This window comes from Cervus canadensis, chromosome 9 (genome assembly GCF_019320065.1).
Source record: "Cervus canadensis isolate Bull #8, Minnesota chromosome 9, ASM1932006v1, whole genome shotgun sequence".
Taxonomy (NCBI): Eukaryota; Metazoa; Chordata; class Mammalia; order Artiodactyla; family Cervidae; genus Cervus; species Cervus canadensis.
Window position 1 is genome coordinate 75,333,439 of NC_057394.1, and position 24,182 is coordinate 75,357,620.

At 38.3% G+C, this 24,182-nt stretch overlaps 1 long non-coding RNA gene across 1 annotated transcript in view; it reads left to right on the forward strand.

The window, feature by feature from the left end:
- The first annotated feature begins 8,439 nt into the window (after window positions 1-8,439).
- The window catches only part of LOC122447089, a 142,520-nt gene continuing 126,777 nt past the window's right edge, over window positions 8,440-24,182 (forward strand). The window contains exon 1 of the long non-coding RNA XR_006271127.1: window positions 8,440-8,560. This is a non-coding gene — a long non-coding RNA (uncharacterized LOC122447089). The remainder of the gene's footprint in view (window positions 8,561-24,182) is intronic.

Sequence of the window (24,182 nt, forward strand, 5' to 3'; positions counted from 1 at the left end):
ATAGTATTATTAACTATAGTCACCATTCTGTACATTACATCCCCAGGACTTACTTTATCTTATATAAAGTTTATATCTTTCAACCACCTTTACCCATTTCACCTACCTTCACTCATTTTACCCACCCCCAGTTCTGCTGCTGCTGCTGCTAAATCACTTCAGTCGTGTCCAAGCTCTAGCAACCTCCAATCTATTCTCTGTGTCTATGAGCTTGGTTTTCTTGGATTCCATATATAAGTGAATTTGTATGATATTTGTCTTTCTGTGTCTGACATTTCACTTAGCATAATACCTTTAAGGTCCATCTATGTTACTGCAAATGGCAGGATTTTCTTATTTTATCATATGTATTATAAATACATATATATATCTTTAATAGTATATCATATATACATATAAACATATATATCTTTTATAGCAAATCATATATATATATATACACATGTAAATATATATATATATATCTATCTCACATCTTCTTTATTCATCTACCATGGGCATGTAGGTTGCTTCCATGTCTTGGCTATTATAAATAATGCTGCAGTGAAAATAGAGGTATAGATATCTTTTCAAGATAGTGCTTATGTTTCCTTCAAATACGTACCCAAAAGAGTGAAACTGCTGGATCATATGGTAGTCCTATTTTGAATTTCCTGATGAACAAGGTTTTCTATAGTGGCTGTATCAATTTACATTCCCATCAACAGTGTACAAGAGTTCTCTTTTGTCTGAATACTTGCCAACACTTACCTCTTATCGTTTTGATAACAGACATGAGGTGGTAACTCATGAGGTTTCATTTGCATTTCTCTGACGTGGAGCATCTTTTCATGTACTTCTTAATGACATGCATGCCTTCTTTGGAAACATATCTACTCAGTTCCTCTACCCAGCTTTTATTTTTAAAAAAAAAACAAAACTTAAAAAAAATTGTGTGTGTGTGTGTTACTGAGTTGTATAAGTCCTTTTTATATTTTGGATATTCATCCCTTATATACAATTTGCATCAAAGAAGCAGTTCTTAATGGGTGTGCAAACACTCATTATGGCTATCCTCCCTGGGTTCAGTGCAGAGGGACCAGGCAAAAATACCCACTCCCAGTCTTTCTTTTCCAAAAAGGAGTCTGACTGAATATGTTACAAGATGCTGCTTGAATGTCCAGTTTCTAACTAGCATGCATTTAGGTGCTCATCGTGATCTTCTCTAGAATCCAAAAGAACCAGTGGCCACTTTACCTACCTTCTATCCCTAGCTCATTCAAACATTAAAATCAAGTCATTAGTATCTACTTGGAATGAGACTGTGCCCACATCTAGTGCCCAAACTCTTACGGCTGCCACCTGGGAGATGGGCCCCTAAATCATCCAGCTGTATAGCCAGGAGGGTTTATTTTCATGAATCTCACAAGATCATAGCAAACAAAGAAGCAGCTTTTAAACAGGCGTGGAAGCAACTCCCACCCTAACCCTAACCCTAACCTGTGTAAAGTACAGAGGGAACAGGCAAAACATTCATATCCCAGCGTTTCCCTGCAAGGGATTTAAATTACACACTTTCCCCGCTGCTTCTAAGGGTTTAGCTTCTAACTAGCCTGCATCTAGGTGCTGACTGTGATCTTCACTTTTGGAACACTGATGAATCTTGGCACAGCCTCAACTACTGAGAACCAGTAAGAAAAAGATGGTGGAATGTAAAGGTTTGAGGGGCAATCAGAAGCTGGGGCTGGGTTTTTGACAAGGATCACCTATTACATAAGATGAGTTTGTCAAGACTTATAGAGGTGATTGTTTTATCTAATGAATAAAAACTGAGGCAGAGAGTAAAGGAAAATGGAGCTAAGTCATTTATCCAATAGAGAGCTCAAAATAATGCTCACAAAGATGCTTAGCAAGGTCAGAAGAGCAATGAAAGAACAAAGTAAGAATTTCAACAGAGAGAAACTATTTTTAAAATATTCTTTAAAGTATTAAACAAAAATCATAGAGCTAAAGAGTACAACAATTGAGCTGAACAATTCAATAGAGAGGTTCAAGAACAGACTAGATCAAGCAACAGAAAGGATCAGTAAACTCGAAGACAGGACTGTGGAATTCAACCAATTAGAGGAACAAAAAGAAAAAAGAATGAAGATATCTTTAGGGACTCGTCGGACACCATCAAGCAGAAAAATGTACACATTATATAGATCTTAAAAGGAGAAGACAGAAAGAAAGCTTATTCATAGAAATAATGGCTGAAACTTCCCTAATCTAAGGCAAGAAACAGAAACCAGATCCAGAAAGCCCGTAAAGTACCTAAAAAGATGACTCCTAAAGAGACCCACACTGAGATGCACTATAATTAAAGTGTCAAGGGTTGAAGACAAAGAGAGTCTTAAAAGCAGCAAGAGAAAAGCTGGTGATGTACAAGGAAACCCCCATTAGACTATCAGCAGAGTTTTCAGTGGAAACTTTGCAGGCCAAAAGGGAGTAAGATGATATATTTAAAGTACTGAAAAAAAAAATAAATCTGCCAACCAAGAATACTCTATCTGGAAAAGGTGTCCTTCAGAATTGAAGAAGAAACAGTTTTCCAAAGAAAAGCTGAAGGAATTAATCATCACTAGCTCAGCTTTATCAAAAAAAAAAAGAAAAAGACAGGGAGTTCCTTGAGCTGAAATGAAAGAATACTAATAACATAAAAATATTGAGAAACCTGTATGCAGGTCAGGAAGCAACAGTTAGAACTGGACATGGAACAACAGACTGGTTCCAAATAGGAAAAGGAGTACGTCAAGGCTGTATATTGTCACCCTGCTTATTTAACTCATATGCAGAGTACATCATGAGAAACACTGGGCTGGAGGAAGCACAAGCTGGAATCAAGATTGCTGGGAGAAATATCAATCACCTCAGATATGCAGATGACACCACCCTTATGGCAGAAAGTGAAGAACTAAAGAGCCTCTTGATGAAAGTGAAAGAGGAGAATAAAAAAGTTGGCTTAAAGCTCAACATTCAGAAAACTAAGATCATGGCATCTGGTCCCATCACTTCACGGCAAATAGATGGGGAAACAGTGAAAACAGTGGCTGACTTTATTTTTTTGGGCTCCAAAATCACTGCCGATGGTGATTGCAGCCATGAAATTAAAAGACGCTTACTCCTTGGAAGGAAAGTTATGACCAACCTAGACAGATTATTAAAAAGCAGAGACATTACTTTGCCAACAAAGGTCCATCTAGTCAAGTCTATGATTTTTCCAGTAGTCATGCATGGATGTGAGAGTTGGACTATAATGAAAGCTGAGTGCAGAAGAATGGATGCTTTTGAACTGTAATGTTGGAGAAGACTCTTGAGAGTCCCTTGGACTGCAAGGAGATCCAACCAGTCCATCCCAAAGGAGATCAGTCCTCGTGTTGAAGGACTGATGTTGAAGCTGAAACTGCAATACTTTGGCCACCCAATGCGAAGAGCTGACTCATTTGAAAAGGCCCTGATGCTGGGAAAGATTGAGGGCAGGAGGAGAAGGGGATGATGGAGGACGAGATAGTTGGATGGCACCGACTCAATGGACATGAATTTGGGTAAACTCTGGGAGTTGGTGATGCACAGGAAGGCCTGGCGTGCTGTGGTTCATGGGGTCCCAAAGAGTCAGACACGACAGAATGACTGAACTGAACTGAATAAGAAAATATACAGCACACTGGTAAAGGTAAATATATATGTTAGGCTACCAAAAAATGTCTTACTAAATATAAGAAGACTGAAATCATATCAAGTATCTCTTCCACCCACAATGATATAAAACTAGAAATCAACTACAAGAAAACTGGAAAATTCCCAAGTATATAAAGATTAAACAACATGCTTCTAAACCATCAATGGGCCAAAGAAGAAATCAAAAGAGAAAAATTTTTTTTTAATATTGAGGAAAATGAATATGGAAACACACCGTACCAAAACTTATGGGATGCAGAAAAAGCAGTACTAAGAAAAAAGTTTATAGTGATAAATGCCTACTGACATTAAGGAAACAGAAAGATCTCAAATAAGAAACCCAACTGTACAATGTAAGTTATTAGAACACAAACTGAGCTCAAAATTATCAGAAGGAAGGATATAACAAAAACCAGAGAAGAAAATAAATAAATACCAAAAAAACAATAGAAAAAATTCAATGAAACTCAGATCTATTTTTTGGAAAGGTAAACAAAATTAACTAATTAATTAAATTAAATTAATAAATTATGACATTAACTGATAAAAGGAACTCACAGAATTCAATAGCAAAAAAGAAAAAACCCAATTAACCCAATTAAAATAAGTCAAAGAATCTGAATAGAGTTTCTCTGAAGAGGAAATACAAAGGTACAGGATAAGGTTATCAATATCACTAATCATTTGTGTGTGTGTGTGTGTGCACGCACACACTCAGTCAAGTCTGACACTTTGCAGCCTCATGGACTGTAGCCCACCAGGCTCCTCTGTCCATGGTATTTTCCAGGCAAGAATACTGGAGTGGATTGCCATTTCCTTCTCACCACATTAGAGAAACGCAAATCAAAATCACAATGAGATATCACTTCACACCTTTAGTATGTCTATTATCAAGAAAGACAAGAGATAACCAGTTATCTAACCCCATATAACTGCAGCTTAGGAGCAGAAGAATAATTCAGTTAGGCCCAATCAATTTATATAACCATAGAGATAATAAGATAAACGCTTTAAGCTACTATGTTTGGGGGATAGTTTGCTATTCAGTTGTGAATAACAAAAACAATCATCTACATAACTTTTCCTTCATTCTTTTATTATTTGTATTTATCAGTTTCTCAAATAGTCATAGACTCTTGTGGTCAGAATAAGTTTAATTCACTTGAAATCTTGAATAATTAATCTCGTATTTTTAAAATTTACGGTGGAGGCTCTCTCTAGTTTGTTCCAAACCTGTGTGTGAAAGAATGATTCTATCCACTCCACTCTTTGGTCCCCGAATGCTGGTGGCAGTATAAACTGCTGCTGTCATTGGTTGCCATGTAATACTTCAGAGCTGAGTAAATTACCTCCACTCCCTCTGTGGTAATTGTGAGAGCAACATGAGATTTGAAGGTGGCCAATTTATGTGAACTCTCAGTTGTACACTCATTGTTGACCAAAACATTCCCATAGATGGTCATAGGAAGCATAAATAAGAAGGCTTAGAAAGTTGAGTTATGGCAAAGGCAATAAACATGGTAATAAGGAATGTTATATTGAACAAATACAAAATAAGAAGCCACAACAGCATGAAACCAAAAAAAAATTTTGACTATACTTTTGAGAAAAAAAAATAATTCTTATAGGAAAAAAATTCATCTAAACTTAATTTTCTCTCAAATATTTGCCTTATAACTTTAATTTCACTGCATTTATAATGCACAGTATTTCTCCCAGTTACTAACTTCTATTCACTAATTCATTCAACTAATATTTATTTATTTTTTTTAATAATTTATTTATTTATTTTTTCAGTGGGTTTTGTCATACATTGACATGAATCAGCCATAGATTTACACTTATTCCCCATCCCGATCCCCCCTCCCACCTCCCTCTCCACCCGATTCCTCTGGGTCTTCCCAGTGCACCAGGTTCGAGCACTTGTCTCATGCATCCCACCTGGGCTGGTGACCTGTTTCACCATAGATAATATACATGCTGTTCTTTCGCAACATCCCACCCTCACCTTCTCCCACAGAGTTCAAAAGTCTGTTCTGTACTTCTGTGTCTCTTTTTCTGTTTTGCATATAGGGTTGTCGTTACCATCTTTCTAAATTCCATATATATGTGTTAGTATGCTGTAATGTTCTTTATCTTTCTGGTTTACTTCACTCTGTATAATGGGCTCCAGTTTCATCCATCTCATTAGAACTGGTTCAAATGAATTCTTTTTAACGGCTGAGTAATATTTATTAAGTTACTTACCTGAGCTAGACACAGAATATTCTAAATTCCTGGATTAAAGAAATATGAGAATGATATTCCTACCTCAACCAATCCATAGTTTAATGTGGTAGACAGAGAAGTAGACAATAAAATAAAATTAAAAATCCACTTTAAGTACTATACCAAGATAAAATAAAATAAAAGATGTTCTGTAAGAAAGGCTGCCTAAGAGGTTAAGAGAGGGATTTCCTGGAATAAAATGATTGAGATTACAGCTGAGTCTTGAAGGATTAGACTTTTCTGATCGCTCAGTTGGTAAAGAATCTGCCTGCAATGCAAGAGACCTGGGTTTGATTCCTGGGTCCGGAAGATCCCCTGGAGAAGGAAATAGCAACCCACTCCAGTATTCTTGCCTAGAGAATTCCATGGACAGAGGAGTCCATGGGATCACAAGAGTTGGACATGACTTAGAGACTAAACCACCTCTTCCCTGTCTTGGTCTTTGGTCTAGTCTCCTGGCCAGGGTCCATCAGCCAGGACAAATGTTTACTGAGCATGTTTGCAGGACTTTGGCCTCGGTCCTTGCTGAATCAGCACCCTCTCCCTCACAAGGATGAGTCAGCATTCATAATGTGGCCTTCTCCACCCAGTTAGAGCTCATCCAGTGGCTCACGAAGGACAGCATTGCTCAGAGGGCTCAGACCCTGAGGACTGAGTAATCTCACTGTTAACTTTGCCTTTTGATGTAGAAAAGGCTTATTCAGTCAACTTTGCTTTGCATGCATCTCCACCCCACTCAGCCACCCAACATCTCTTTTATTCATCAAGTCAAGAAATCTTCTCTTCCTCTCAATTTCTGAATTTAACTACTTATTGTGAACCCTATTGAAACTTTTAATTCTGGTATTTCAATCTTGAGATAAGACTGGTAGCCTGCATGGAAAACTGGATGCATGAGGTCACTGATCATGTGGTCACCATCATAAAGCAGGGCAGCAAAGGTCCCTAATTTCACCACAAATTACTAGAAGCCTTTTCTTTAAGTCCTACTTTGACTGCTAACCATGCTGAAAGACAGTTTCTTTTAGAGACTAATTTCTCTGGATTATTTATTTTCCAGCAGGATAAGGTTTAAAATTACCAGTTGCCAAATATTAAACTGATAGCCTGAAGGGCAAATTTAACCAGCAGATAGATTTTATTTGGTATTCACAGTATTTTTAAACATTTTGAATAAGTTACATATATAATAACTTAGATTTCACATTTTTAAAATATCCGAATATCAACCTTCTTTTTAAAAATTAGTGGATTTAGCCTAATTCAGTGCACATTTCAATTTGGCTCAGTTATTTTGGGAGGAAAAGCTACCCTTGAAATACAGACTCATGTTTCCATCTCACTTTAGCCCCTACCCAGCGAACTGCACTCAGAGACTGCATGCATTCTCTTTTCCATTTCTGGACTAGTTTAACTCCCTCACTTTACAGGAAAAAACAGAAAAATGAGACCCAGAGAGACCTCAGGATTTTCCTGGGCTTAGAGTTAATGATACAAACAGATCCAGAACTTGAACATGGGTCTCCTTGCTCCACTCATGGTGCTGCCTTTCTACCTTATTTACATCCATAGCTACATGCTCACTGTGATAAACTGTTTCAGGCTAGTGTCTGAGCAAAGATGGCAGAAGGACTGAATATCAAACTCCAAGCAAAGGGTAGTCATGGATCAAGACTTTAACATTTGGATTTTAAAGAGGTTTGAGTAATTTTGACTTTTTTCCCCTCATTCAATAACACTTTTCTGTAGCACATTAAAGCAGGTGTCTATGAAGATCACAGGCAAATGTTTTTCTGGTCATTGTACATCTTTGTTCCGTGAGAAGATGTGCAATTCCTTCTCACAATGACTTCTAGTTAACTTGATGGGGAGAGTCCAGTTGAAATATTATGTCAGTGTCACTGATGATTTTATAACAGAGATATGGTAGATTTTCATTTTACCCTTGTGCCTGGTGGGTCCAAGCTAATAAACATTATTGTCACACTCATAATCATAAATGTGAGCTTTGTTCCAATAAAGCATCCAGTCAGTTCTTATGGAGTAGACCCTTTTCTAAGTAATGAGATGGAGCCCTCCTTCACACCAGCCAGGACCAGTAAGTAGCAGAATTCCAAAAGATAAGCTTCCCCTCTTATCTCAATATATAGATGTATTGTTATTAGTTATACTTGTTCCCCAGGAAGCTGATTAACAGAAAATAGCTCCTCTATATTTTTAATGAATGAGAGGCCCATTCCAACAAAAGCATGCAAACTTAAGATTGACTAGAGCCTTTTTTTTTTTTTAATAACCTTTTCTTCTCCCCAGAGAGATGTCCGGGACTCACAATGAGGTGCTTTGTGAGCTTCCAGCCAAGGTTGATTTGGCACCTCCGTCACAGAGAGCATGTGCAGACTGTGACAGGCTTTCAAGGAAGCCACTTCCCACATGTGTTCCTTTGGTTCCCTCATTGGTGCTCGGGAACAGGAGGCTGGCTCCTCCCGGTGAGATGGGTGCTATGACAGATTAGACTTTTATGCAAGAAAATCAGTCCTGCGCAGTTGATATACTGCTTTAAACTTAAAGACCCCTTGGGACCTGAAACTGTAAGGTAAGCAGGGCTCAGCCACAATTCTTGAACTTTCAAACTGTGAATGTAATTTGAGAATGCTTCTTAAAACTCTTTTTTGTTTAATGTGAAACTTTAACATGCTGCCTTCTCCTGCTGTCTTTAAGAATAACAGCTTACTGTCAAACATGCACATACAGCTCTGATTTTAAAAGACAAAAAAAAAAAACACCACACAAACCTGTTGCTTTAAAAAAAATTCTTCCAAAATGAAATAGTCACATTGATATGTTATACTTTTAAACTTGTGTGAATGTTCTCAGGATAGACCAGGCTTTTTCTCTGTTCTCAGTGTAATCAGTATCCTTTAAAATGGGATCAAATTATCTTTGCCACTTGAAAATGGGTCTGTATGCAAGACTAGTGCTGTAGAGAGAAAATCCCAGTGGAATTGTAACCAAATGTCAGTCCAGGTCTGAGGGTCTGTATCTTAAGTGTCGCTGGGTGCCTGTTTAATTTAAGCATGGGAGGGGAATTAGTGAAACCCTGCTGTTACATGGTGTTGACACTGCTCTACAAGACGTGGAAACTGCTGGGATCAGGTGTTGCTGTGTGCAGGCCAGTTCCTTGTGATTGTGGCAAATGAAGTTGGGAGGCTAGAGGTTACTCTAATGCAGACTAAGAGTCAGAGGCTTGTCAGACAAAAGATGCTGCAGAACAAGTTCAACAGTATGCATGTAAAGCGGTTACTTGTCTAATGCTGTTAACAAAATCCCAGTCTTTCTGTAGAAATTCATAGGTGCTTTTAATGATTTCATTCAAGTTCAGACTCCAAGGGTGGAACACTGGATACTTTCATGTATCCAAATGATCTAAGAGAGCATCACTGTAACATCTCTCTCTGTTGGAGGGGACGATAAGATGCTGAATCTTCTGTCTGTGCTCTGTAGGCCGTAAAGGAGAAGACCTACACCTATATTCATGCTACTTCTTTCTCTTAAATCTGTGCCTCTTCTCTCCTAGTTTGCCTTTGGCACTTCCATGAGGACTAATTGTCAGTACCTTAGACTTTCCCTGAGATTTCCAAGCCTCTTTTTGTGCCTTTTTCATGGACAGCACCAACCTGCATCCACACAGATCAATTAGATTCTTGCTCGTTATTGTCTTTCTCCCCATGACTTGTGGTCTATGTTGTTATACTGCCTCAAGGGCACATTCTTGTGATACAAGTTGCTTTCAGTTTTCAGGCTGAGAAGGTGAACCCCAGAGGGGCGAGGGCACCCTGCCTAAAGTCTGAATTGGCAGTACAGGTGGGGCCTGACCTGGACGCCATCTGCCTTCCTCCAGGCTTTCTCCCTTCCAGGATTAAGCTGCCTAACCTGGCCCCAGGTATTTCCATGAGCCTACCCTTTGAACCACATTACTGATAAACTGCACACGGTTTAAGCAAAGTACTTAATCACTCTAAGGATTAGAATGTCTAAGCTACCTTTGGCCTGAAGAGAAGAAAATTCCCTCACCAGGCACACAATAAAGAATGTGGGAGAACGGAGTGGCTCTCTGAGGATTTTTCTCCTTTTCTCGTTGCCCTGTTTCTTGCTAGTCTCGGCACAATTTTTTTTTTATTTTTTAAACGACTCAAGAGAAAAGGTGAGGTTCCTAAGGAAAAGAGGCTGGAGCTGTTTACTTTGTACAGCTAGGACACCCAGGATGCAAGGCTCACAAGGATAAGCAGTGGGCCTGGATTAGCATTCCAGCCCACCTCTGCCTTGTGGAAAGAGTTATTTTTAACCTGACAATATTTCTGCACATCTGCAATCCAAATACCCTGTACGTGAGAATAAATATTTAGGCAATGTGTTAGCTTTGTTAACCAGACACTACATCACAGCCATTCTTAGGAATTCCTTTTCTTATTTTAGTAAAATTAAAAGCAGGAGGGAAAAAAAAAAAGAGTTGCGGGAGGAATAAAGGTGAAATATATTGCCTATGTCAGTTCAGGAAAAACTGCCTAATAAGGGATCATAATTTTTTTTTCAAGATTTCTCTCTTTATCTAAGGATGACATCTCCTCTATTGATTCACTGAAGTTCTTGTGTTTTTCATCTTTGAAAATCTTGAGTCTTTTCCTCATAGCTGTATTCAGACTGATTTCTCAGCATCGCAATGTTTGGGGGAATTTCCAAAAGGTAGACAAAAGCACTAGAATTATAAGACTAAGAATTCTCTGTCACTGTTAACAACCAAACCCTGTTGAAATCACCACCATTACAGAACTCATATTTAAAGAATCTCATTTGCCTCTAGAGCTAATAGTTTCCTTTTGTTATTTTTTTTCACTTTTTATTGAATGAATGGAAGGCTGAAGGAATAGCTGAATTTATCTTCTACAATTTCACATCCCATGTGAAGCACATTCCTTCAATCATTCTACCAGTTTTTACTGAGATTACCCGGCATGCAAATCTAGGTAAACAAAAACCCTGAGAGACATGGTTAGACCATTTATTTTTTAAAAGCTCTAGGAAAGTGAGGACTATGACTTAGAAGTTAATAACCTGACTGTATCTTTTCACAGACAAGATGGAAGATAATTTAAATATTTTATCTATGTAATTTGGTGTGTTAGGCAATATAACAGAAAGTGCAACCTATCACCTAGGTACCTGGTAGCAGCATGACAGGGCTCAGGGACACATGGCTAACAATTTCCAGGAGCTTTTGGTGACTCCTACACACCTGCCCTCTCAGACAGCCGTAAATGTAGACCAGGAGGTAAGAACAGGGTCAAGCAGCAATCATGGCCCTGGAACCACACTGGTTTTTAAAATCACAGTAGTAACAGTAAGATGGGTCAAGGGAAAAATAGCATCGGGATACCTATAGGGTGGGAGAATATTAAATATACGTCATATGCTTGATGTGATTCTGTAGAAATGCCAGATAGTGGAGAAGTTGAGCAATTTCCTTGAGAAAATACTTGGAATAAAGTGCCTGGACATCATCCTAGCCACGTTTGCCGGCACTTATTTTAAGTAGGAGGTTACTCCCCATTGCTGTCTTTTGACAGTTTCAAGAGGAACTGAGACATATTGCTTAGTTTTCGCAAACTGGCAAGGTTCAAAAATGGTTTGTTAAAGGAGTTGTTTGTGGAACAACTGAAAGAGATACTAGTGGATCCCTAGAATTAGAATAGACTTACTAAAAAAAAAAAAAATCACCTTGATGGTCACATTTCTTTTCTCAAGTGTATTATTAGCTTGGTAGACAGCATGTAAAAGCATATAGCCAAAGGTAATTTGGTCTAAAGCAAATTGGTCAACACAATAAATTAATTGAAAATGAAGATCTTCCATCATTATATGTTCCATTATGGGTGATAAAACATAGGACAGCTTTATAAAGCTGTAAGTATCTGTAAACATTATTTTACACTTTTCAGAACTTTTTATTTATATCACTATGTATATCCTTTATCTTCAAACAATTACTTTGTCTTTATTGTAAAAAGTTTGAACAATTAAGGAATTGCTCAAGAAAAGCTAAGTATCAAGCAAAAGGAGCTAATTATTTGAAGCCAATAAAGTAATTAAACAATAGACTATCACTGTGATTTATGTATTATTTTAGACTTTTTAAGCAAACACATGCTCATTATGGGAAAATTATAAATACAAACCAGAAAAAAATTGTTTAACATAATGACATTCAAATAGGGCTAACCAATGATTTCACATTAAAGTATGATAGCCTTTAACATGTGTTTCCAATGGCTAACACATGATATTTTACTTACCATATGGCATTTGAAACCTAGTATATTTTTTAAAAATAATCCATCAGTTGATAGACATTTACATTCTTCTAATTAATTGCTGAATAGTCAGACTGTTTCATTCTAAATTATAAGTAAGGCTTAATAGGAATAATAACTGGAAATGAGCTAGAAATTTAAGAAATTAAACCACTGAGAAAAGGCAAAATATGAACAAAAATATATAAGGTGCAAAATGGGTCACAATTCTGTCCAGAGTATGCAAAAAATGACCAACTTTGAAAAAACACCGATTGGCATTATTCTGTTTTAACTAGATTATTGTTTTGACAAAACTGTCTTCTTGACGAAATTGTTTTTTGTCAAATTGCTTTTAGCTAAATTAAATCTGGCCAAATTAGTGGGAAGCATTGTTCAAGGAAATGCAATAGACGAAATACTACTTACCACATGAACTTCAATGGGGCATTGTGTAATTCTTTCATGATGTTATTGGAGACAAGATTAAGAAATATGAGCTGAGCTAATGCAATCAGGAAGATTAATAACTGGTTGAATGAACATACTTAGAGATACTTCTTAGCAACTGGGGATAGGGGGAGCTGACTGGTGTTGGTTTATAAAAAAAAAAAAAACTGTTATTGGTCTTATCCTAATATTTTCATCAATGTTTTAGATAAATGTATGTTTAACAAATTTCTTAATATATTATTGCTTTGACATCACCAAAATCCAAACAGATCTTAACATGTTGGAATAATGATCTGAATCTTCCTAGATCTTTACAGCAATGATAAATGTAAGATTATTTACTTGGTTTGTAAGTGTAAATGTACAAATACCAGTTGGAAGAACTTGCAGTTGTGAAATAAAACTTTGTAATTTTGGTTGATAGTAATAAATTCTATACAGTGTAGACAAGGTAATGTGGCCTTTGGTGACATTGTTAGAAACATAATGGAGGAGTATGCATGGGACATGCTAGCTATATGCAGAGATTTGTGCTACCTATAGTGCAAGCCTTTAGTTACAGCCCAACCCGTGTGACTTCTGTTGCTTGTGAGTATACATTCCATCCTTGAACTACCCTTGAATCCTACAGTCCAAATTATTGGTCAATTAATATGATGACTTTAAGACTTCCTATTCCAAAGGATCTTTTCATTTCAATGTTACTAAGTCATCTGTGGGTGAATATAGAGAGGAGGGTAGTAGTTAGCCCAGAAGGGCAGGGGAAATCTCAAAGTCTCTAGAAGATTAAGAATAATGGTTAAATTTTGTAACAAAGTATGGTTGGACAGTCAGGACCCTGTAGGACAGGGTCAGGTAAGAAAATAGTCTTCACATTGTGTCAGCAACCAGGGGAAAGATTTCAGATGCAGTCGAACAAGCTGTGGAAGCCTCAAAGGACAAGGACCATCTGAGATCCAGGAGACGGTGTGGAACACACCAGCTGAGCCAAGGCATGAGAGGCTGGAAAATGCATGAATTCACTCTGAAATGAAAGAAAGACTCAGGAGAGAGGGGAAACCACTGATGAGCTGACCTCTTTTCCCTGTGCCACTGCTAGGACTGTGTTTACATGGTAGAGACTTCTGCATTCCTTTCCATTTGTTTCTACAAGGGTTGCTTTCCTGTATCTGTGCTCTTGCTTACCCATCTGCATCTGTTGATTATTGGCTTGAGGCTGAGTCTTTATCCCAGGTCTGCAAGTGATTCTCAGAAACCTATGATTTCCATTGCTCTTAATCTAGAGTCACTGGAAAGAAGTCAGTACATAGTGTGACTTACAGCACAGCCTAAGATTTAGAGCTAGACCCTGCAACATTCCAGCTTTGGGAAAGGCATGTAAGGGTTATCAGTATGTTTCCTCATGGGTAAAAATAGAGATCATAATAGTATTAACCTGGTAGGGCTGTCAGGAGAATGAAATAAAATCACGCCTGGTAAACCACCTAGCATGGCGACTGGAACATTCAATAAAGTTTTTAATTCCTATTGTTTTTGCTCTTAATTAGCCTCCATTCCAACCCTGTATATACCTTGGGAAAGAGAACTTACTTCTAGTAACGAAACTGGTCCAAAAATATTCCCTAAACACTGTGTAAACTGAATAGATAATGTATCCCATATACATGATTTACCACTTCTCAAATACATGTAGGTTCTTTTGTGGTTAATAAGAACTAAAAACTGTATAGTAAGTGTTATGTAGCACTGTGTGAAATTCTTCAACAATATGAGCAAACATTATATAGTACTTAGCTTGACAGATACCCCAAACACTTTAAATATATTATTACCTGATTTACTCTTCAGAGCCCCCTATGACATAGAAACTTGAATTATTCCTAGTTTTCACATGCTGACACTGAGGTAGAGCAGTGCAGAGATGGAACTGACATTCAAAACCAAGCAACTGGATACAAGGTGTCTCAGCTTGTAACCACTGTGTTCAATTAACATTGCCAAGGAGTCTTCTCTCTAGCTTGTGTGTAATTCCTAGACTAAAATGGTGTCTAAGATTCCGTCCATAATGCTACCCATAAATGCTATGATTCTGTATAGTGAGTCCTGAACCATATATCTGTAACATTTAAACAGCATGCATTCAGAGAATCGTTGGCCATTTCTTCTGAGATCCATGGAGGTGGTGTATAAATTTTCTGCTGTTTAGAGATTAAGAAGCTGTGGCATGCCAGTCCGAGAAATTCTGCCAAAAGGCCTGGGGTCAAAGGGATGTGTAGACCTTACTAAAAGGCCAAGTCTCATTTTAGCAGCAGCTTCTCTTCCTTCAGGGGCAAGTCGGGTTATTTTATGTCTTGGTTTATCCCAGACCCCTGTGGGCAGGGGCAGAGTATACTGACACATTGAGCCCAATGGCCTGCACTGAACCAGCCAAGTGACATTGACTTATGACCACCCTCCTTGGGACCTTCATGAAGCATAAGTTATGACACATTAAGAGAACCCTGGAGAGAGTCAAAGCTTGGCATTCATTTTATTTTTAGCTTAATGGTTCCCTCTTTTCTCATTTCAGATCAGTCCTTTCTCAATGGCTGCTTCTGAAAGCCAGCCAGCCTCTAGTTCAACAACATTACTTAGCCTCATTATTGGGAGAAACATGGGAAAGCCAAAATATACAAGCACTTTCCCCTGCAAGAGAAAAAATATCCTAGGTAGTGATTACTCCGTATTTTGAAATTATCCTATTAGGCATTGTCTTTCTATCAAAATTAAACAGTACAAAGGATCTGGGTGAAGGCAGCTGGTGGAAAAAGCATCATTTCCCTTGAGCTGCTGGTCAAAAGGAATAATTTGAATGTTCTTATTACTTACTTAGAGGTACAAAAGTAACCATTACTTCTAGACCATGATAAGATTAAGTAGTATCCATGGATTGTTTTCTTATTTTTTGTCCTTAACTTGATATCCTCCTCCACGTTTCATAGTAGTAGATTAAGAGTTCTTAATGTTTTTTTTTTTCCTACCTTTTTGGGGGTAGGCATGGGGAATCATATATACCCTGAGAATATGAAAAATGCCACAGGGGTGCTTTCTTGAAGATTTTCATAAACTGCATAAGATGTGAAAGGGCTCAGGTGTTCTCCTATTCTGATTTTCTTTTTTTTTTTTCTTTTTTTTTTTTTCTATTCTGATATTCATATACAATGAGTCACAGGTTAAAACATAATCAAGAATTACCTTGAATAAGGAGCAGGGACTTGCCTTTAAGGAACCTGAGTTGTGTTGTTGGATGCTTCACTGGGTGGCCTAGTAACAGGGACTCCCATCTCCTCTGGCCTCCTGTTCTCTCATAATTGTGACATTTACAACATAGTCTATAACCAGTTTCTCCCACACTGTCTCACTGTATCCTTTTGGTCCAGAGGAGTAAGGCTTTTAAATTTGATAACTGAAATTCAAAGCAAGCAACTTATTTCCTCCAGGTGAGAAAGAGTATTAGTAAGTCCATCACATGCAGCAAGCTGTGAATGCCTCAAACTTTTAACCGAATTTCAAAGTCATTGTAGCTCTGTGCTTCCTCAGAGAAGAAAACCTCAGAAGAAATGTACTATTTATGTTGAACCCCAAATGTTGATTTGTTCTTTCTCACTATACCAAAGACTCAATGACTGTGAAAACGAATTGAATGCATATGCGACTGAATCCTTATTTAATGTGTGTGATGAGTGACAATGGACCACAGGAATATGTAGAATCAAGAAAGCCTGCATGGGTAGTTTCATGTGGTGAAAAAGGTACCAAGTAGAACAGAATGTGATGTTGAAATATTAGTGCCTCTTCAGCGCTCCTACATTTTCCCTCCCAGGTCCTGAGTTCTAATTGGAAAGGACGTGTAATCGCTAGGATCAAATAAATGTCTGTTTCATCTCTGGAGCAGTGAGGACAGAACAGAAACTAGTCCCCACTGGTGTCTGTACAGCCTAATTCTCATTCCCCTCTCCTGAAGAGGCTGCACTTGGACACGTCCCTTCCTGTTACAGGTTGCCAGGCCCTCTTCAGAGCGGTGAGGTTAGACTTTATCACTGCTCAGACTGGAGGAGGAACAGGTGCTGCAGTGTCAGGTTTAGGCAAGTAAAACAGACACTGGTCTCCTCATTCAAGGGAGTTTGGAAACTGTGGGCCTCTCATTTCCCTGTTAAGAGAAGCTTTAAACTGGATCAGATCTGAGAGAGCCCATCTGCCTCCCCACCCCCTGCTCTCCTTCCTCCCTCTTCTTTCTCTCTTTCTCCTTCTGAAAATTATAGGCAGGGAAATATATGTGTAGATAGTTAAGGATCTTTGGACTTCTAGTCTACAGTGTGACAGACTATGTCTTCTGAACACCAGGACACAGAATTTCATCACCTTGTGATGGACACATTTCATTTTACAGATTCAGGAAATGGGAGTTCAACGGGTTAACAGATGGTCCAAAGTCACAGAGTTAGTTTGAGGGACAGAAGTGATTCCTAGTGATGCTTTCTCCCAAATCATCAAATTGTCTGCCAGATAATACTACTGCGAAGAGTGACTGAGCTGAGGATAGATACAGGAGAGCAGAAACAAATAAAGACCATCCAAATGAGAACAAACAGAGGTGATTTATTTAGAGTTTACTGTAACAAGGGAGTCAGCCACCATCACGTGTACTTCAGGGACTCAAAGGTAGAGGAACATGACACCTATTATAGTGGAAAAAGGAAAGGTGAGAAAAGGTGTGATCTTTCTGGACACTGCTGGCAAAAGCAGGAGGAGGGCTAGCTAGAAGTGCAGCATCCCATATGATTGGTTAGGAGAGCATTTCTTTTTTTTTTTCTTTTTCTTTTTGGTTAATTAACTATTGAGTTGGAAGCAGGGATTAAAATAGAACAGGGAATCTGACCATCTCTCGCCAAGTCCTGACTCTGATGAGCTGACTGCTCAGAGGCTGGCCTCAGAGTTCGGTTGTTACATTTGGTCTAGCCATTGCCGGCTTGTACATTCAGTCTCTTAGGCAGGATTGATAAGGAATGCAGCCCCTTTCCCACCTCCCAGAGAAGACACATCAGTGATATCTTTGAGTCTTTCTTTCCTTTACTCTCTGTGTTCCATCTATCACAAATTCTCTCCTTGAGAAATCTCTCTGACATTTACTCTTTCCCTCCCACCAAGTTTCTTGTTGAGAACATCATCTCGGGAACTGCCAAAACTCTGACATAGCCAGACTCCTTCCTCCATTCCCCTGACCATTAAGACTATCCAGCAAACTGGCCACTCTTAGGCTGTCCTGTGCTGTGCTTAGTCGCTCAGTTGTGTCCAACTTTTTGAGACCCCATGGACTGTAGCCCACCAGGCTCCTCTGTTCATAAGGATTCTCCAGGCAAGAATACTGGAGTGGATTGCCATGCCCTTCTCCAGAGGATCATCCCAATCCAGGGATCAACTCAGGTCTCCCTCATTGCAGGCAGATTCTTTTCTGTCTGAGCCACCATTATCCCCAAACCAGGTGCCTCTGTAACACCCAGGCTCAAAGCAAATGAAACACCTAATATGCCTCCATCCTAACCAGTGATGATAAATCTGTAAATTCTTCAGCCCGACTTTTAAATCCCTTCATGGCCTGGCCTGCATTGCCAACCAAGCTTTATATCCCCCGTCCCTTACCACCACTTTCCCAGATAGCCAATGCTACAGGTGGTAACCCACACAAAGAAAGGCCCTAGAATAGGCACCCAATGGGTTATCAATTTGCCCTCAGTTAGGCCTTGTGGTTTCTTTATGTTGTATGGCCACAGTCTATACCCTCACACTTGATAGTCACCACACAGAAATATGTCATAAGGTCAACCTCAATTCATCTTTTAGATTTTTCTTAGTATTTTATAATTTTGAAAGTATTTTTCATATTTGTCACTTCAAATGATTCTCCTAACAAACTTGGGAGGAGGTTTAATATGATATTATATAGATGAGAAAATACATGCTTCATTATGTGATTTATCCCAAAGTCATACAGATAGTAGATGGGAAGAATAAATAAGTCAACAATATTTTCACAGTCTCTATTCTTAGAACCATGTTCTGGATATCCATCCACATGACCACTTTTTTTTTTTTTTTCTTTTTCTGACCACTTATTTTACATATTTTTTTCTGACTGCTATAGAATACTTGTGTAATATATAAAAGGTTAAAAATGAAAGAAAAAAATCACTTATAAACACTCCCCTATAGATAACCAATGTTAAAATTTTATATATTTCTCTGTAGTTCTTTTTCTACTATTCCAAAATAATTGATCCCAAACTATATATAATTTGTATTACTCTTTGTAATACAATTATTCTTTGTTAATTAAAATATGACAGATATTTCTCCATGTTTTAAAAATTAATAAGAAAAAGATTTATGTGAATATTTGATGCATAATAATTCATTTTTGTGTACATAAAAAATAATAAACTATACCCTAAAGCAACTAAACATTTAGTTTGTTTACAACTTTTCTATTTTTTTAAATGCTATCAATTTTCTGTCCATAAAGTATCTTGATCACTTACTGAGACTAGTTCTAAGATTTCTATCATTAAAAGCAATATTGTGTGATACTAGAAAATTATTTTCTAGAAATATAGTTCTAATTCAAACTACTACCAGCAGTTAATGAGAATAAACACTTCACCTCACTCCCACCAGCACTGAATTTAATATTCTCCAAATCTTATGAAGTATGTGGAGAAAACAGTGTCTCATTTTAATTTGTATTATTATTGTTTATTGCCATTGAGACCAAAATTTTTTTTTTTCAGATTTTCATCAGCTTTTTATATTTCCTCTCTGGGAAGATTTTATGTCTCTTTACCCATGTGAGTAATGGGGTTGTGGCTGTTTTCAAATTAATGGGTATGAGCTTTAAACATTAATCTTAACCCTTTGTGATCTCTTCTGAGGCAACTACAGGAAGGGCTAGAGCACAGCATGCCATTGACTTCCACAGATTTCTATTTCTCTGTTTCCTCAGAAAACAGCTACAAACCTAGGAGTCACATCTGGTAAAGAGGGGGAGGTTTTTCTCAACAGAACTGGATTGGAAAGTCCCCAAGAACAGGCATTTCATCCTCTTTTTTTGTACCCTCAATGGAGAACAACAGCCTAATCTTGGACCATGTTGAGGTATAAAAAAAACACTTGACTTCTCAACTTAAGATAAAGTGGCGGGGGGCGGGGTGGGGGGACAAGACTGTAAAGTGAAGGTACTTGGCTTGATTTGCTGGGGACCAGACAGCAAATTAAGGGTATCCTATTCCCTTGACCAGCCACAGACTGACTGGAATTCTATGTTTGTTTAAGAAGAGTACTGATGATTTCAAACAGTCTTTGCCAGAGTTTCCAGTAGTCTTTAAATCTCAAAATTTTCAAGACAAAGCAAATTTTAATATCATTTTATACATGCCATAGTGTGTCTATACATAATCAAATTAACACAAGTGTTACTTTGAGCAGTTTTAACTGTTACAAATATCTTTTTAAACCAATAGAAACTACAAGAAGTTGTACAAATAATAGCACTATTTCAAAAAAACTAAATCTAGCCTAATAATATTGACATAAAGGAACATATGAATTTAGTTTAGACAAACTAAACTAAATCCAGCACAAATCAGCTGGACCCTCGCTGGGAAGGGCAGCATCAGGGACATAGCACCACGGGCTCTGCCACGCATATCTACCCAGCCTCCACTCTCCTCCCTCAAAGGTCATCTGAGCACCTCTCAACTTTTCAAAAGCTCTGTTCAGAGCATTGGTATCTCTGGAATTTAACAAAGATTGTTATCCAAGAACAGAATGTGAAACTATATCAGGTATGATTTAAACCCATGAGTAATCAAGATTTAGATATTTTATTTGGGTTATAGACATACTTTCCAGATTCAAGTACATGGGAAATCTGAGTTTTATGAGCGATGGTACAGTTGAGGGGGAAAAGAGAAGGCTAGATCTGGATTAGCTGGCCCAGAAAGTCATTTTGCTAAAAAAAATAGCTGCCACTGATATTTGAAAGATAAATTTTTAAAACTGATTTTTTTCCCCAAATTGCAGGCCTACTGACTTCATTTAGCATGTCCAACTAAATGAAGACTTTTGTTCTGCCCTACAATTGCAACTCAACGAGGATATTTTTCCTTTTGCATCCCTGCTGGTGAAGGGATTACTGGAATGAAAAATAATAAGTATGATAAGAGAAAGATTCTCTAGGCTGAGTCAGAAACTATCCCTGTATTAATAAGTGACTTAATTTTTCAATAATTTGGACTTCTTATTTGCCAAAAGAGGAAAAGACTAACTACACTATCTCCCAGAGTTTATGAGCTGTAGACACAAAAGTACTTTGAAAAATTTGGAGCACTACATGAACATAATAAGCATATGTACACCTATGTTTATCGGAGAAGGCAATGGCAACCTACTCCGGTACTCTTGCCTGGAAAACCCTATGGACGGAGGAGCCTGGTAGGCTGCGTTCCATGGGGATGCGAAGGGTCGGACACGACTAAGCGACTTCACTTTCACTTTTCACTTTCATGCACTGGAGAAGGAAATGGCAACCCACTCCAGTGTTCTTGCCTGGAGAATCCCAGGGACGGGGGAGCCTGGTGGGCTGCCATCTGTGGGGTCGCACAGAGTCGGACACGACTGAAGCGACTTAGCAGCAGCAGCATGATTCACAATAGCCAATTCAAATGTCCATCAGCTGATGAATGGATAACCAAAATGTGGTATATATGTACAACTAAATACCATTCAGCCTTAAGAAGGAATAAAATTCTGATACATGCTACAGTACGGACCAAACTTAAAGACATTATGCTAAGCAGAATAAACCAATCACAAAAGAATAAACACTGTATGATTTCACTTATACAAAGTACCTAGAATAGACAAATGCATAGAGACAGAAGCAAAAGTGATTACCAAGGGTTGGGGGAGAATGGAATGGGGAATTGTTGTTTAGAGGGTAAAGATTTTCAGCTTGGGATGATGAAATGTTCTGGGTGGTGGTGATGGTTACATAAAAATGTGAATATACTTGACTGTACATTTAAAAATGCTTAAAATTTTATGTTTTATATATTTACCACAATAAATAATATTTACTACTGTGTACACTATAAAATAAAAACATAATTAATAGAATAAAATAATAACTAGAAATGATAGTAGATAGATTTACTGGTGTAAGTAGTATTGGTAATGAAAATAGCCATAATTTAGGTAGGTTGGAGAAAGTGTTCAGATTGATCAGATTTATGCAAAAGGGTGGGCTCAGCTACTAAGACAAAAATATTTTCATATATTTGTGTAGGTAAAGTGAGACAAAGTGGCCTTTAGACAATTACATCTAAAAATTTCAAAATAAGGACTCCAGAGAAAGCTTATATATGTTGTAAGTATCCTATAAGAATAAATTTAAAAATGAGTTAAATTTCCCTAGAACTTACCCCCAAGCAGTTTAGGGAAAAGCTTTGAACATCTGCTATTTTCTACATGTTGAACTTTAAGTATACAGTTTCAGAGCCTCTGCTGTGTTTTGATACTATCTTGTGCAATACACTATCACTTATTATTTACCTGTTTCTCTTTCCTGACAATACTCTGAGGTCTGTGAGGGCAGGGATCATGTGTCTTCTTCAATACTTGAATACACAGTACCTAGTACATGGCCTGGCACTTAGTAGGTGTGCAATATGTATTTGTTGAATGAATGAACAGATGCATGGGGGTGGAATCATATATTAAGCATATTTTAAAGCTGCTTTGTGATACCATCACTGCAGTGGGTGAAGATGTCTTAACATATCTACACCAACATCCTCACTAGAGGGCTGCAGAGTTCAGGTTCTCCAGGGAAAATTCTTGGGACAGAGGATCAGTAGAGGGTTTGTCTGGGCACACCTGCTCCTCTCAGGTAAGCCCCAGGGGTCTCTGGTCTGAGTGAACCAGGACTTAAAGTCCTGGGCATGATCTGTTCATTGAAACCCCTTTGGAAATACAGGTTTCCATAAGAATCTATATTATTCTGAGGACTTCCTGGGCTACACATCCATAGCGAGATGCTCCAAGCCATTCAGGAAATCCAGGAGAGATATCAGCTTCCATCCCTAAATTCTCTGGCCTATTAAGTCATTCTAGCCCATGTCCCCACGTCTAGATGACTGGCATGGTATGGGAGCACAGACCCAGTTAACCAGACCTGATTGTTTGAGAAAAGTTTATAATCTGATATTCTATGGAAATTTTTCAGCTTTTTTTAGTGAGCCAAGAAAAATAAATTTGTAAGTCATCCACGAGTTTACCTGAATGTATTGAAAAGCTTGCCAGGAGTTCAGGTATTTTTAGAATAGGCTTCCCTTTCTTCCTTCCATTCTTCTTTCCTAACATCCTTTTTCCTTCCAAGCCCCCTCTCCCCTTCCTCCCTCTACTCTCTCTCTTCCCTCCTTCCCTTCCCTTTCCCTTGTTCCTTCACACCTTCCTTCCATAACATTTACTGAGCAGCTACTATTTCCAAGGACTGTTTTTAGCACTGAATATAGAGCAGGAAAAAAGCAGGCTATATAAAATAAGAATTCAGATTCTGGTGGGGCAGAAGGGGAGACAAGCAGTGAATAAAAAACTAGAATACGTGGTGACCATTGCTACGGAGAAAAATAAAGCAGGAAAGTGGAAAGGGGTGGGAGAAGGTGTGGCAAATTTAAGCAGAAGACTGGGGGAAAACAGTAAATGCAAAGGTAGGATGGGAGTGTGACAGCATGGACTACGGGTGGATGGCATTGTTAACTTTCTTAAATTCTTCTGCACTAAAAATCTCTGCTTCTAGTAAGTTGCCCATTTTCAAGCATCAGCACTTCAAGTCTTTCTAGAAGCCCAGTTCAGTTCAGTTCAGTCTCTCAGTTGGGTCCGACTCTTTGGGACCCCATGGACTGCAGCACACCAGGCCTCCCTGTCCATCACCAACTCCCAGAGTTTACTCAAACTCATGTCCATTGAGCTGGTCATGCCATCCTCTCTCTGTCGATCTCATCCTCCGTCGTCCCCTTCTCCTCCTGCCTTCAATCTTTCCCAACATCAGGGTCTTTTCCACTGAGTCAGTTCTTCACATCAGATAGCCAAAGTATTGCAGTTTCAGCTTTAGCATCAGTCCTCCAATGAATATTCAGGACTGATTTCCTTTAGGATGGACTGGTTAGATCTCCTGGCTGTCCAAGGGACTCTCAAGAGTCTTCTCCAACACCATAGTTCAAAAGCATAAATTCTTCAGCGCTCAGCTTTCTTTATAGTCCAACTCTCACATCCATACCTGACTATTGGAAAAACCATAGCTTTGACTAGATGGACCTTTGTTGG